Here is a 7,884-nt window from a genome sequence, read left to right on the forward strand (position 1 = left end):
ATTCCCGGAACACCATGTTCTCTGAGCCATCGCCAAAATCCCTGCTGGCCAGACCCTCCTGGCTACTATTCTAACGTTAAGCCCCACCGTTCTTCTGATGGTGAAGTACAGCCACCTGGTCTCTGCTAATCTGAGTTCTTATCCTCATTGCTACTAGGGAGCCCATCTCCTACCATCATTCCTGACTTAGAGACCACAGCTGCTGCAAGATTCTCAATGATGCCGGTAATTTCCCTACCTAGTGCATTCTTTGTTGTCTTGGTAAATGGAGTGTCCTCCAAGCTTTCCAAAAAGCACGATTGACTGGTGGATTTTTCAGTCTTAGATAATAAACCCATTATTGCAGGCCCACTTCATTGAGCCTTTTGATTCCTTTTACCATGGCAGTTCTGGCATCTCTATTTATTTAATGTGTGGCTATCACTTTTTTCAAGTTTTAAAGAGCCATTCCAGCAGTGTATAGAACCATCTCTTAGGGGTCCTTGCTGAGTGTTAAATCCTGTGTCACAACAGAGAGCCCTGATATTGATGAACCCTCCCTTATCCAGCTTTAAATTCCCACCTCCATGTATCCAGCCCTCAGGCATCCTTTCCTGGTACTTGCCATTACGTGTAAGTCAGGTGCTATAGCTATTTGGGGATATAATATTGCCTGCTTGGGCCATTTGATCCTAGTTATGAGTCTGGTGGCCACGAGGAGAAATCAGAGCAGATCCTGAGGAGGACTTACATTGTCTTATAAGGTACGTACAAAATGGGGAGGTATGGGCCTTTATCTTCCCACCTAGGCCAGAGGGGCACTTCTATAGGCTCAGAGGATTCAGAGGAGTCTTGGGATTCAAGCGTTTCAAATGAATCTACCTAGATATCTTCACCCCAAATCTCAAGGTCCTACTTCTTCCCCATCAGGACCCAACTCTTACGAGGAAACTTTCCTACACTGAGAATTCAGCCTTTTCTAAAATTCTCCCTTTCTTAAATTTCTGCTTGATAATTATCTCTGAATACTGGCTGCAAGAGATGAGGGTCTCTTTAAATACTAACAGTGAGGTCCTTTGTTTTAAATTGTTGATTAATAGATCTTAGGTCATTTTCTTTTATCAGTCTTTCATCAGACTCAGCAGTAGCTCTATATATGAACTATGAAGCCACCATTGTATCTAAAATTGAATCTGAAATATGGATAACAAAATTGATCAAAACTATTTTCCATAACACAATGCAGCTTTTAAAAAGTATGCAGCTGCTAAATTGCATTGGAAATACAGGCAGATTATCTAATAGTTGAAATGATAAAGTACTGTTACTGAGCTGGTTGAAAAAAAAGTACAAAGAAACATACATTTTCATTCATTTGGAAAATGTAAAAATTTATATACTAATATATAATCTCTTCACTTTCTCTGATCTACAAATGGATACAATGTCTAGTTATTTTCATGCAGATAAATTGTTCAGAATTCAATTACCAAAGCAAACAAACAAAAATAGACCCTGTTGGGAACACACAGATGAATCTCTTTAAAGGTTTCTATTCTTTAGCAGTTTTTGATGATTTCAAAATTTGCAGCTTTAGCTCTTTTATCATCATCTCTAACTTCTGTCTTGCCTCCCGTTCCTGTCTGAGTTCATCTTGGAGTTCTTGCCTATCAGCCTCAGCATGGTCCAATCTCTGTCTCAGTTCTGCCAGCTGTGCTGCATATCCAGCTTCTTTATCTTTTTCTAAATTTGAGTCACAGGTACATTTTTGTTTCATTGCCTGCTCTAATTTTATGTCTAAATTTGTTCAACATAAAATTCTTCCACTCTTTGAGCATGTTCATTCTGCAAAGATTCAAGCTCTTTCTGTAAATTCTGCTATTCTTCAGGGAGTTCCTTCACAGCTTTTGAGCTACTCAACATTTCAACTTCCATCTGAAGTTGTTGCTGCTTCTGCAAAATTGAGTTCAGTTTTTCCTGTTGTTTTACATAAGTTCTCATTACTTCTTCCATGATTTTTCCATTATCATCCTCACAAATGACATCTTTGACAAGAAGTGGAGATGAAGCTGCAGCATCACGGTCAATTCCCGCCTTACTTGTGTCTCTGGCTAAGTTGCAAGTGGTAGACTCAGGTTTCCTTTTGCTTGTAGAATTATTTGAAACTGATGGATCTAAGTGGCTATATAGTTCTCTACTTGTTTTTAGATCCATTTTCTCCTGTTCCTCTAGTGAGACATCTGGATAAGACACTGTTTTTTGATGTTTCCCACTGCTGTGAGGCTTCTCTGAATGTCTTAGTGTAGATCTACTTGCCTCTGTCTTTGTGACCTCTTTAGGCTAGGATACAGCCGAAGTAAGCCACACATTTGGGGCAACCACTTTATCACACATGTATAAGTAGTAGCCAGGGTGTAGAAATGAATGTGTCTGAGAAACATGGTCACCTTCCTGCTTTATAACTGGATACCGTGACTATAATTCCACTCCTGGTGGTGTATCTATCTTGGATTGAGTCCTCTTCCCATTTCTCATGCTGAATTTCTCCTTCATTTCTTCTAAAATTATCTTCAGTTTCTTTTCTTCAGGTGTCCCTAAGTATTTTTGGTTCACGTGAAAATAGCAATGCCATCCGGCTGATTCAAAGCCCCAGTGGCAAGTCCTTTTGTCCAGTGATCTGTGAGAATGCATCACAAATGTCTGGAGCGCAAGCATTCCACAGCACTCCAGACGCTGAATACACGGAGCATCTGGCTGAACATAAAACTGGGGTGCAAATAAATCCTGACATTTGCCTAAGCATTCACGTTCCACTTCAAAGGCACTGCCTGTTACCTTCAACTGAGCCAATGAGTTTTTAGCAGGAAGTATACTACCATTTTGAGGAAAAGTATGTGGCCGCAATAAAGCATTACACAGTCTTTGTGCATCAGTTAATGTGATCAGCCCACAGGATAGGGCATTAAGTGGAAGTATTCCCAGGACCTTTAAGATATGAAGATGGTCTGATGTACACCTTGAACAATAGATGTACAATTCATCACATACTGTATTTATTTGTTGGAGTGAAAATTCTCGGAGAACAGAGTTTAGGGCTTGGGGCAAACAGTCTCTTTTCTTCTCCAACCTGAAAACAAGAAATAGACTCCCCTTCCAACAAAGTCTGGGTGAGTTCTGTGGAGCTATCAGAAGGGATGAGCAGTGGACCAGGAAGAACCTGAGGAGATGGAAGAGGCAGAAATACAGTAGGTGACATGCTTTCTTGGGAATACTGAGCGGAAAATGCTGCTGGTCCACCCAGAGAGCTCTGACTACTAAAATGGAATTGTGCCAAAGTGTGTTTCAAACTGGGATTTAAATGTAAAGGTTCAGGCACAGAGGCACAGGTTCTCTTGACATGCTCTTCATCAGTTTCCATTGGCGCTTCATAGTCATCCAAGTGTTCCTTCTTTACTGTTGGCATCTTGTTTATCATCATTTTTCCATTTGCGTGAATGTCTATCATCATTTTTTTCACTGGAGGGCTGCCATCATCTTCCGTCCTGTTCAGTTTTTTATTTGAGCCCTGAACCAAGGAAAAATTTGTCTGTAGGTTTTCCATTGCTAAAAACTATTGTGTTAAATAAGTCTGAGATTTGCGTTGTTATTTAGTTACTTATTTGAGGAGAGAAAAGCAATGTATACCAATACTTATGGTAACTTACTCTCACAGAAAATTTAAATTTCCAAAGAGACATCTCCCTAAATTAGTCAATAGATTTTGCAACTTTGTTTTGGTTCTGCTTGTACTCTAGTGTAATTTCACTGCAAGTGCTGTAAAATTTCTTATCTTCTGTCTAATAACAAAGCAAATAATTTTAAGAGGCACACGTCCGAGGAAGCCTTTATTTTCTTAAATTCTTCATATATATGTATTAAAATAAAGTTACCAGTTCTCTCAACTCAAGATGTCCAAGTTCAACACAACAGTTTGGTTTGGCTTTAAGCACAACATGTGAAAAGTTTATGCAATTACTTGTGTCAGAATTATGCACCCGAATTTAGTATTTGGTACCAAGGACACCAAAAAAGGAGAGAAAAAAGTATCTTCTCTAAAAATGATGATCTGTTGGTCTGTGTAGACAAAATGAAGGCTTGTATAAGTCCTCACACCAGTAAGAAGAGCTTCTGACTCCACTTGAACTTGTACAATTAAAAACGAAACCTAAAGAAAAATTGCCCAGTTATCTTCAAGGATTACTGTTCATTTTTCTTTTAATTAATCTTAAACCCAAAGGGTTACGGACCAAGGCCACTAGCCAACGTACTGATTTCGCCCCCTACGGGAACACCTCAGCCAACGCAGGCCAAGGAAGAGGGCAGGAGGCGAGACCTAGAATGGGGGAGCCCCCAAACCCTGAAATCCTCGGCCCACGCAAAGCCACCCACCCACCTCAAACCCGAGGCGGCGGCGGTGGGGGGGGGGGCCAGCAAGGGACCTGGGACGCCTCGGGGCGTGCAAGGGGGTCGCGGGAAGTGGAGGAAAAGGAGTCCCCTAACACCTCCCCTCCCCCTCCGCGGTCTCGGAACACCCCAGGGCACTCCCAACAGCGCCCCACTGAGGAGGCCGCGGGGAAGACTGTGGAAATACCCCGTGCACCCTCTCCCCAGGAAGTTCTCGGGTTTACCTCACCACCCCTAAGGCTGCACCTCCCTCGCCCGCCCGGGGTCATAAGAGAGAGGGACGCGTGGGGCGCCGAGCAGGGATCTTGCAGCCACTGGGCGCCGACCAGCCGGGTGGAGCCCGGGGCATCCCCGCGCGGCGCAGACGGGCGACGGGGGCGGGAGAGGGCGGTGACGGGCGTCCCGGTCTCCGGGGTCCCGACGGCTCCCATATATCTTTCACGTCTTAGACATTGCGCCAGTTAGACTGAGCATCCCCTTCCTTCCGCCTGTATTCCACCCCAATTCACTGTAGGTGCAAGTCTTTGCAATTACATTTACAGTATGCCAGGGAATCTCGTACTCCATCTACCACATTGCCATCCAGTCCTTGCGTGATCCAACTTGAGAATCCCATTCCTAGAATCTGCTTTCTAGGACTACTCTTGGCACCAAATGTCTTAGGTTAGGTTCCCTAGAAGCAGAGCCTGAGGGATTTGCTCTTAGGAAAAGAGGAGAGATAGAAGCAGCATAGGAGAGGGGAGAAAAACTAAAGAAGAATGTGGTTTCGAAGACCGGCATTGGTCTAATCCCACAGGGAAACTCTAAAACAAGAACTGTGTCCCCAAATTAGTCTTTTAAGGCAAGGGATTATGTCAGACAGTCATTAACAGTTCTTCTCCCCACTTCCATCACCACCGAGAGAGGTGGCTCCTGTTTGGTTGAGGGCTAGTTCCAGGAAGGGACAACTGTGAGTTGTTATCAGCTGGAGGATGGGTACATCAACTGGCAAAAAGGATTTGGGTTGATACCAACAGCATCCCTCGTAAAAAATGCATATTTTCTTAAGCTATGGAGACCTGCATACATACAGCACTTGTATTATCTTCAAATAATCCTAATACCTGTTTACAATCCCTTATCCACAAGTCCAAAACCCCAATTAAATTCAAGATGGTTTGCGAAGTTTATATTTTTAATAAACTTGGTGCAAATGCTGCAGAAATATAAGTGTTGGATTATGTCTTATAAGAAATAATCTTATAAGACATATCTTATGTCTTATAAGACATAATCCAACACCCTCAGCTGGGGTGTTACTTATAAGACATATGTCCCATATTACTTTTTTTTTTTTTTTGCGGTCCACGGGCCTCTCACTGTTGTGGCCTCTCCCGTTGCAGAGCACAGGCTCCAGACGTGCAGGCTCAGCGGCCATGGCTCACGGGCCCAGCCACTCCGCAGCATGTGGGATCTTCCCGGACCGGGGCACGAACCCGTGTCCCCTGCATTGGCAGGCGGACTCTCAACCACTGCGCCACCAGGGAAGCCCCTATATTACATTTTTTTAATCCAAAAAAATTTCTTATTCTGAAAAACTCTGGCTCCAAGCATTTTACATATGGAATTATGGACCTGTAGCTACCATTTGTCAAGGTATTAGCATTACATCTGTCAAAAGTAATCCTTAACAATTCTGAAATGGAGACGTCCCCATTTTTCAGATGAGGGATCAGAGGCACAGAAAGGCTAACTAACCTACTCAAGGTCACAAGCTAGTGAATGGAAAAGTCCAATCTGTGAGACTTCAAAGCCTGCTCCTTCCCATTACATCATGGCATCTGCTAGTGAAATCATTTCCCGTTTATATAATACTAGCTGTCAGTAATCTGTGAAGTTTTGCAAAGAACACTGTTAGTTCCAGGAACTCTACTCCCTGAACATATTTGAAAACCCCTAGATTTGATTACTTTAATCGTCTTCCCCCACCCCACCCCCCGGGATTCTGTGTGATTCTATAAATTCTAAGCACACTGCCACCGATGGATTTCTACCATTTTTATTTTATTTTATTATTTTTTTGGCCACTCCACGTGGCATGGAGGATCGTAGTTCCCTGACCAGGGACCAAACCCGTGTCCCCTGCATTGGGAGCAAGGAGTCTTAACTACTGGACCACCAGGGAAGTCCCCTACCATTGTTATTTAACATTTATGGAGAATCTGTGATTTAGCTTTGCACCAAAATGTCAGTTTTCTATTTTACTTACTAGCATTTATTCCTCTCACAGAATAATTTGCATGGGATTAGGAAATGACCGCTTATAAGTACATCATGGTCAAGTGAAAAGAAAATGGATTTGGGAGTCAGATATAAAATCAAATCTAGTTTTTGCCACTTCATTTATTCATTCATTTGGGCTTCTATTTTGACTGCCAGACTTCTATTATGACTGGATACCATACGGTAGATTTTAATATATATCTTCTTAATTTTTGCAAAATATGTACCAAGTAATAAATCAAAGTTCCTTTATGCAGATAACAAAAAATGTTTGTGAAGGTGTGACTTTTTCCTTTCACAAAATGAGTATAAGAACATTCATATCTTGTATATCCCTTGTGGAATGATTGACCACCAAGTTCAGGTTATCCTGACGATGACTGTATCCAGGGAGCCAGAATCTAGGCCAATGATTAACTTCCCAATGCTCATTTTATCTAATTAATTCTTACAGTGGTATTGGGATATCCACTCACAGCTCCTGGAGCAAATGGGACAGCAAATAGGACACAGAGATGGCTCTGTGTTGCATGGCTTCCTCAATAAGGCTCTGTGCTACCTGCCAGAGGCAATGGTTTCCTGCACCAGGGGCTACCCAGCCCTGACATTCATAAAGGATTCAAGAGTATTCTTACGTTGCCACTGGTATTATTTTACCTTTTATCTGACTTTTCTTCTTTCCCTCAGGGGCTTGAGGTATATTTGGGGCAATAAAGCACAACAGTGAAACTCATTTGGCAATTGGTTGTGAGACTCATTTCCTTAACCTTATTGCCTGGGTCTAATAAAATAGAACTAAAATCCAAGGCATAAGAATGTGAAGTTTTCCACAGCTTTGATTGTGCTCTATTCCCCAGACCATCATCCAATCATGACCTCTAATTTACTAAACTACATAATCACTTTTTATATCACTGATGAGCTTGTTCAGTGGGTTAGAAGAATTTAATTTTGGCTAATTTCAACTCTCAAGTTTGCATATACTGATCTCCAGGTACTGTTTTGGAGGCAAAATGGGAAGTGGCACTGATAGCCCATCTGCACACACACCCTCATCCACCCTGACTCCAGCTTTTCTCCTTCATTCTGTATAAAACACTTTTCGAGAGCCAGGAGTTCTCCCCCTCTGGATGGCTGTGTCAGTCCTCCAGGAAGCAGACACCAAGACAGAGATAAAATGCAATAAATCTATTGGGCGTA

General features: G+C 42.4%; 1 pseudogene; it reads right to left on the bottom strand.

Moving 5' to 3' along the window:
- Positions 1–1,531: 1,531 nt before the first annotated feature.
- Positions 1,532–4,129, bottom strand: LOC132420563 (ski-like protein pseudogene; annotated as a pseudogene).
- Between the last annotated feature and the right edge of the window lie 3,755 nt (positions 4,130–7,884).

The sequence above is a fragment of the Delphinus delphis genome, chromosome 1, assembly GCF_949987515.2.
Source record: "Delphinus delphis chromosome 1, mDelDel1.2, whole genome shotgun sequence".
NCBI classification, from domain to species: Eukaryota; Metazoa; Chordata; class Mammalia; order Artiodactyla; family Delphinidae; genus Delphinus; species Delphinus delphis.